An 8,836-nucleotide genomic window follows, 5' to 3' on the forward strand; every position below is an offset into this window, starting at 1 on the left:
AAAATGGTTTCATGGTATTTGATATTATACAACCCTTCCACCGTGGTCATCCTCCTCACCATATCACCATGGGTTTCCTTTGCAGGTGTGGTATATTGCTGCCTCATATCACACCTTTCCTCAGACGCTCCCTTTCTTGGAAAATATTGCACAGGTTCAAGCTTTTGGCTTGCCTAGGGATTTCTCCTGGGATAGACACATAAAAAGACACTTCCCCAGCTTAGTATAACCTCTGAGCTTCCCTCTGTACCTCCAGACTACCCATATTTTCTGTTCTCCCTTCCAACCCCACTGTGACACAGCAAGACACTCAGATTTTTCCCCTGATTACATATAAGCTTTGCAATATAACTGCTGTATTGCAGGCTGGGATTTCATRTATTGTAATCAAGTATGATCAATTCACTGCAGGTGCTATGGCAGGCAGAGGACATGCGGTCCCTGGTTTCTAAGTGCTCCAAACCTAACCTTTAAATGTTGCTACCAAGAGGGGTGATTGGCAGTGCCTTCTGTACTGAGAGGAGATAATTGTGGTGCAATGGTATAATCAAGTGAGACTCATTCTGTATTTTTGCTATAGTGGAAAAAAATTCTGATAAGAGCCATATGGGGTAAAAGACTAGGGTTACAGCAATACAATTGCAGGGTTGTTTTATCTGAGCATAGGTGTGACTGAGACAAGAAGTGAACTTTTCTGCAATATATGTATGCAGGCAAAAAAACCGAAAGACTATGGACTCTATTTCTAACTCAGCTTCCTGTGACCATTGAAGAACAGAGGAATTTTCAATGRGGAATTAATGTTATGAAGAGGTTTAATATTATATAGCTCATGGCACACGAAAGATCCTTAGCTCTTAGCTCATGATAATCCGGATAGAATTTAACCTTCAAAACTTAAAAGGTGAGTCTGCATTACTTTTAAGACAAGAAAAAAAAAGATCTATCTTATGCTGTCATTCAGGTCCAATTCAAAGTTCTTAAAGTTAACAGGTCTCTTTCCCTCGCCTTCAGTAGGCTTTGGATCAGATCCTGATAGTCACAAYACCAAATGGTGTGATATGTAAAAGTGCCTTTTCAAAGTGCTCCTTGTAATCAGATAAAACTCCTTCCTAAACAGCATCATTCAATATACAGATTGTAGCAGGTAATTGTAATTGTAAATTACCATAGCAAGCTTAGAATCAACTATTTAAGTACTTACCTGGCAAAACTGCAAAAGCTAACTTTCTTCCTCCTCACTTTCCAGTATATATTTCATTTTTCATGGCTGCCTAACTGAGATATTGCAGTGGGAAATTAGGATTGAATCTTGGCATAGATGTTGTCAGCCTCCAAGCAAATATTTGTCATTTAAAAATCATGGTTCTGTTGAGGAAAACTTGGCAAACTGTTCTGAAACTGTATATACAGCAGCTCTGTTTGCAAGTATTAATGTACCAGGGGTGCACATTTTCTGGCAAAACACGCTCCCATACACATGTGTACAAACACACAAAATGCACAAATGTAATTTCCTAGCACATCAGAACTCCCCAGAATATCTAACATTGGACACAGGACTGAAAGGGATACTAAGCAAGCTCACAGATGATACAAAACTGGCAGGAGCTCTTGTCTCCTTCAAAGGCCGGGAGACCGTGCAGAGAGACGTCAAAAAATTATAGGACTGGACAATCATCAACTGTATGAAGGTGCTGGACTCTGCCCCKGGGTTACAGCAATCTTGGATGTATGGACAGGCTGGGGAATGAGAGGCTGGAGAGCAGGGCCATGGAAAAGGAGCTGGAGGTCCTGGTCTATGGCAAGTTGAATCTGAGTCAGCAGTGCCATGGAGACAGAAGGGCCAACGCCTGTCCTGGGGGACATTGGGCACAGCATCGCCAATCGGGCAAGGGAGGGGATTGTCCTGCTCTGCTCTGACCTGGGGTGGCCTCACCTCTAGTCCTGCGGGCAGTTTGGAGTGCCACAGTAAAATAGATGTAAAATTGTTAGAGAACATCCAAAGGAGGGCAATGAAGACAAAGGGCCTTGAGGGAAAGCTGTGTGAGGAGTGTCTGAGGTCACTTGGTCCAGCCTGGAGAAGAGGAGCCAGAGGGGARACCTCATTGTAGTTACAACTTTCTTATGAGGGGAAGAGGAGGGGCAGGCTCTGATCTCTTCTCTGTGTGAATGGTGACAGGACCCAAGGGAATGGCCTGAAGTTGTGTCAGGAGATATTTAGATTGGATTTTTAAAAAAGGTTCTCCCGGAGGGTGTTTGGACACTGGAACAGGCTCCCCAGGGAAGTTTTCACAGCACTGAGCCTGACAGAGTTCAAGAGGCATTTGGAAAATGCTCTCAAGCACGTCGTGACTTTTGGGRATGRTCCTGTGCAGGGACAGCAGTTGGACTCAATGGTCCTTGTGGGTCTCCTCCAACTCAGCTGATTCTGTGATTTTGGATGTGCCTTCCCTAGAAAGGACTGCTTGGTATTTCATATTCACTGGAATAATAGACTTTAATCCCTCCAAAAGGAGTCTTAATAGCTAATATTCACATAGGCACAGATTTTGAAAGCACACACTTTAAAAATATAAAAATAGAAGCATAAAAGATATATTTATAATTTCACACATAATATAAATTKTACAATATTAGTCCTTTTGCATATGTCTCAACAACAAGGTGGAAAAGGGAGGGAAAGATGGAGGTATTTCAAGATACTCCATAATACCTAATCCTTAATTATCTAATTATAATTGCCGATTTATAGCTTCATCTTGCCAACTGCACAAACACTGAGAAGACTTCACCGTTGTTAAATTTAATGGGAGCTGAGGCTGACCAGCAGTTATCAAGACTTCTCAAAATTGGTGGGACTGACCTCTTTGAACATACACTCTTGGTGCTTCATGGCCAGCAAATGAGACACTGCAATGGATGGGAGGAACTCACAGCCAAAAACCCAGTGCCTAAAGCTGAGGAAAGAATTAGGAATGAGGATAACAATGAAAGGAAACATTTATGCCAAAACACAAGGGGTTTAAAGCCAGCACAGCACCAGAAAGAATGACCTAAAAAGGTCACAGGTCTACTTGCTGTCAGTGCAAAGATATTTTATCAGCTCTCTTCTTCAGCAGCTCTAAGTGACTCAATATATTAACTCATATGGCAGACACTGCACTACAATAAAATATAACCAGTTGAATTTGTGGCAGATTGGAAACTTTCATTTAAAAATGTCCATGCTTGTCAATTCAATTAGATGAGAATTTACTGGCAAGACAAGCTAAGTAAGTCTTGCCAAAATACAAGAAAAAAGCAGACTCATCAGATAACTGTCTGAGGCAGGTACAGCTCACCAGGCTAGACATTTCCCTCTGTTTTAAATGTTCCTTCCACTGCCTCTGTGTGCTAGTATTGTCCCACCCCTGTACCGGGAACAGATTCTGCCATTCCAGCCTGCCTGYTTTGCCATACTGCTCCTCTTTAACTCTGGCAGTCTAAATCCTTGCTCTTTTATTCAGGTGTGACAATGGGATGCAGTGAGGTGTTAATTTTTGCCCATCTCCAGGTGCTAACCCCACCCTCCTATGACCAAATTGCTGCATGGTCCAGCACCAAAACTCACCCATATTCCACATGTGTAGGAGGACAGACCACTGCCATCAAGGGTCTCTCCTGAAACTCTTACAGTGAATGACATTGGGTTGGGATTTTGGTCTGAGTTTCTTTTGGAAACTTTATCTACTAATAAAAATTGAGCTGCAATTATGTGATATGCACCTAATTAAAATGTACTATAATTGTTGAAGCATGCTACTGAAGTAATCTTCTTTTTCAAACAACAGGTCTGCCAGATGACAAACGTTGTGGTTTCTCTGCTGTTGCAAAGAGCTCAGAGCTAAGTGCAGAGGGTGGGGTCAGCCCTGGACATCAACCCCCGCCCCYAGGAATGACAACATTTTTCACTAAACTCTCATGCTCAAGGCTTAAGTCAGGCTTTTTGCCAAACACTCAAGTCCAAGACAAATAGCCCATGTGGGTGTTTCGTGCACAAAGATTACTGAAGTTCATTTTAGCTAGATGGATAAACCTTTTGAAATCTGGCTTGTTGGAATTAACTATAATATAGATCAGAGCTCATTGTTTATTGAGAAGCACTGTGAGGGGAATGTAAACTGCCCATGAATCAGAGTTACCTGATGTTGAAGTACCAGCAGCTCTTAGTGAATATATTGTCACAAGTTCTCACAAACAATGCAAACTTCTTTTCTTTTTAATGATCATGTTCCCATTTTGTCTTTTCAAGTTTTCCATTTTTCCACATAAAAGTCAGCTACAACTCTATGGAATTTACAAGGAAGAATTCAAAATTCCTAAACACTCTGATTTTAAAAAAATATTTTAATATATCTCTACTCCTTACAGTCTATTTTGGTAGTAGAGCTGAAATTTCCCTGTGGGTGAAAAACCTAAGTGATTCAAAATTACATTTTGACTCCAGCTTTATACACCAGAGGAGGTTTTTTGATTTATTTTATTTTAAGGTCAGTAGGTGAAGCTCTGGTTTAGTAACTGCTCCCATTCTTCCACAAATTGCCAGCAAAACACAGAGCATTCTTGACCCATCTTGCACCCCTTAAGATATTCTCTAACTTGGTTTTCAGCCTTTTTTACATTCCAGCAGAGGAAAAAAAAAAAAAAAAAAAAAAAAAAAAAAGGTATATAATTGTTCATAACTACCCAAGAAGTTGAAACCCAGAAAGTGCAGTCTGGGATGTCACCCTGTGTGATAAAGCAGGGGAACAGAAATCATCTGCAAAATACAGCTTCTCTCACATCAAGCTGGAGCAATAAACCTGCACATCCTAAGACTTGGGCTGCAAACCACCTAAATTCACACTAGAGCTCAAAGAAATCAGAAGATTGTAAAAAGTTCTCTTTAATGATGACTCAGGCTTCATTTGATCCAACAATGATGGAAATAAAACCTGGCAAAATTTGGTCTTGATTGATTAATATGGTGTTGACAGAACCCTAATGGGTGTTATTAGAAACCTGACAATTATTAGTGTTTATGGTGCACCTCTATGGAGTTTGCATAATTACTCATTCTGCACACATCCTAATTACAGAAAAGCTCAAGAAATACCTTAACAAAATGAAAAAGCACTTTTAGGTAAAACTGRCAAGTTTTTGTGAGATAAATGCAGATGTAATCCATCCTATTGATMAAAGTACATTAAAATTGCATTGATAAAATAATGGAAATATAATAGCCTATGGAATAACAGCTTTTTCAATAAATACCACTTGTTCTGTGTTCAGAATAAGCCCTGTATCTCACAGAAAAATTAAAAGGCAATTGCATGATGAATATTAATATAAACCATATTCATAAGTGGGTTAAATTAAAGCTGAATGGTCAACTTTAATTCTGAAAACACCTAAATCTGACTGGTTTACTTTTTAGTAATTAAATACTATAATAATTAATAATAATTAATAATAATAATAATAATAATAATAATAATAATAATAATAATAATAATAATAATAATTTATATTGGTTTAATTTTACTTTAACACTATCTAGAGGCTACTTTTTTTGCAGCAGTGACCATGAAAACCCTGCTCCTAGAATAGCTACAGCAACTATTAGGTCTTGTAAAGTAAATATTTCCAAATAATCAACAGCAATTATATCAAGACACACATCACATGCTGAAAAGCAGACAGGAATTTGGCATGCATTTCCCTTGCCCAGCCATGAACAACAATCAGTGCAGCACATGGTTGATGTCACCCTGTGTGCTGTCCCTGTCCCCCCACCATCAAGGTGGCTTTCAGCCCTGTAAGTACTGGTTGCTAATAGGTCTGTTTCACAACTTTTTCTTCAAAAGCTCCTTTCTGTTACACTCCTGGCATCTGTTTCTTCCCCCATAGAAGCTGCTTAACCTTGGTGCATAACACTGTTTTATAGAGAATCCAGGGCCTGATCCAGCAGCCACAGAAGTCTAAATAGAGTTCAGCCAGGCTAGACAAGCCAAAGCAAAAGGTACAAGGAAGACAGACAGGTCGACATCACAGTTTTGTCTAGAGACTCTCGGAGGTGCATCAAGAGGCACAGTGACAGAAGGACCAGGGCTATCAGTTGTGTAAATCCGTGTGCCTGTTTGCCGTTTGCATCGCAGCGAGCASCAGGTTGTTACAGCCTCTGTGGTTTCTCTCCTCCATGCCATCACGAACCACATTATTCCCTTTCTGCTCTCAGAGAGAAACCTTACTTCATTCCAACGTACCTCTGGAGGAAGATCTTGCAAAGCTTCCCCATGGCATTACTGGACAGTGGATAGGCTCTTACACAGATGAAAAGCAGCTGAGTCAGACAAATTTTACGCTCAAACTTTCACCTGTTCCTATATAACCTGAGACTTTTTTCCCAGATATTCAGAGTAAATTGCTTTTGGGTCATGCTACAGGTCTCCTAGCACTTATGGCTACACAGTGGGAAATGAACTTTTATTTTTTGGTTTTGACACTTGATCCAGTCATTTTGCTGTACAACCTCTCTTTGTTTATGGTTGTAGAGCTAGAATTGCTACCTCATTTTAAGGCTCGTCACYTGAAGCAGTACAAGATTTAGGGTCTGAGCAAGTCAGCCTCAAACAGCTGGGGTACAGCCCTCAGCTRAGTCTTCATAACTGAGTGTATACGTGCTTCTAGCCTGTTGCAAAGAAGAAAAGAAACCGGTTGCCTGAAACCAAACTCACAGTGGATTTAAGCCACTTCCTGGGTAACCTGAGCATGTTTGGTTTYCACATGCATCAGCTCTACACAGACGTGTCTCAGCAGAGGGGCGGTGAGTTTAAAGGACTCCCTCTGTCAATCGATGTAAATGTGAGATGTTTCRGACAGGTTTGTGTTTAAAAAACTTGTATGATGAGCCTCAGTCCATTACTGATGTTACCAGGCATCAAACAATGACAATGACAAACATTATAAGGTCTATAAAAACATTAGTATTCTGGTGTGGTGGATATGGATATAAATGTAACAAGATCTTTTTACTGGGGAGGGTTATTYATTAAGGTCTGAAAAACATTTGGAGGTCCCCGTAAGAAAAGAGTTAAAGAAATGCAAAAGTGTTGCTTTGGTATTGTGTTATTTATCWGCTGTCTGGTTAGCATTTGTGCTCAGTCCGCAGGTTTCACATGTAAATCAAATGCAATGACTCTATGACAACTCACAAGATTTACACAGATGGGACCTGACCAGCCCTCTCTGAAGTCACCGGAGGTGGTCTGGGTTCCCTAATGATTGCAAATAGGAGACACAAACATAAATATAATTTACTTTTATAAAACTTTTAATTAGGTTAATAAAATATCTCAGCATAAAAGCCTATCGCTCGTAAAATCTCAGCCCCTGTGCATAGCAGAGCTGATGTGGGTCAGGATAATAGCCACAAAGAATTGCATTACCATGTTAATACAATAGGGAAGTCTCCTGCCTCTCTTTTGAATAACCTCTTATGCAAATTTCAGATGTTGACCATGACACCAGACCTTCACAGGGCACTGAGTTGTGTTTCCCTGTGCTTACAATATATTTGATTTCAATGCAAAACTGCAAACTCATCAAAACCACTTCTCTCTACGAGCATTCAATTATTTAAATAGAGAATGTATACAATGTGAGGGGTTTGCCTCTGAGTCTTGTAAAGTGCTCCAGTCAAGCTTACAAATAATATAATATGAAAAGGACAAAAATCTTAGGGGAAATTTTAGCCATTGGGATCCTTTTTAGCTATTAGTTTCTACCTCTCCGCACCCTTGACCAGTTGTTTGAAATGCTGATTCCAAAACAAATTTAAGCATGCAACCTATATATATATATATGCATATATATATATATGCATATATATGTATATTGTCTTTAAAAAAAATCTGTACTATTTTTGAATAAAAATGTACTATTTTTGAATAAAAGTGCAGGTCTACAATAATCTGGAATAATCTGCAGATAATCAGGGTCATTATCTGCCCACTTGCTAAATTTTTTGACCACATGCCAAAGTTTTGAGCTATGCAAAATTTCGTTATTGTTSTCCCATTAGGTRTTTGCTTTCTCATGCACATAAAAATGGACTGTTTATAAATATATAGGTATTTCATTGTATTTATTACATATTATRCACAAAATCAAAGCATAATACATATATAAAAATATTCCATATAACATACACATAAATGTTGTTAACGAAGTATTTTGTTATTGCATTTGCCATATTCCAGGCTTGGTTCGTAGAGATCACAATGGTGATGGTAAATGGAAATGGCAAAACACATGAGATTGGTTTCAATCACTTTCACTTCCAAGTGACAAAAGTTTGATTTGTCTTGTACAAAAGGACTTGCGCTAAACATATGGAACAATTTTTCACTTCTTATGGAGTAAAGAACTATTCCTATGTGTTTCTAGAAAAATCACCTGAAACATAATATTTACAGAAGAGATACATCCAGTTTTATCTTCAAAAGTCTGATATWCTGAAAATAAGACTAAATTTAATTTTTTTATTTGTATATGCACTCATACACATACAGTGTGGTTTTTTTCCCTTCACAATCAAAAAAGTTACTGACTTTGTAGTTTCATTTCAGCACTATTAGCATCTSTCTCTGTTCTGTCCCAAACAGAACATATCTGAAGGATTAACAGGGACTGCCATCCCGGCTGTGACTGCATTGCACTCCTGATTGTCACAGCCCARCATTCCAGGATGGGGATCCCTCTGGCACCCAGTGGGTGGAGGCTTTGGAGGTTTGCCATGAGTCACCAAAGGCAG

Source organism: Malurus melanocephalus, unplaced genomic scaffold (genome assembly GCF_030028575.1).
Source record: "Malurus melanocephalus ecotype Western Australia unplaced genomic scaffold, MMel_1.1 scaffold_161, whole genome shotgun sequence".
NCBI lineage: Eukaryota > Metazoa > Chordata > Aves > Passeriformes > Maluridae > Malurus > Malurus melanocephalus.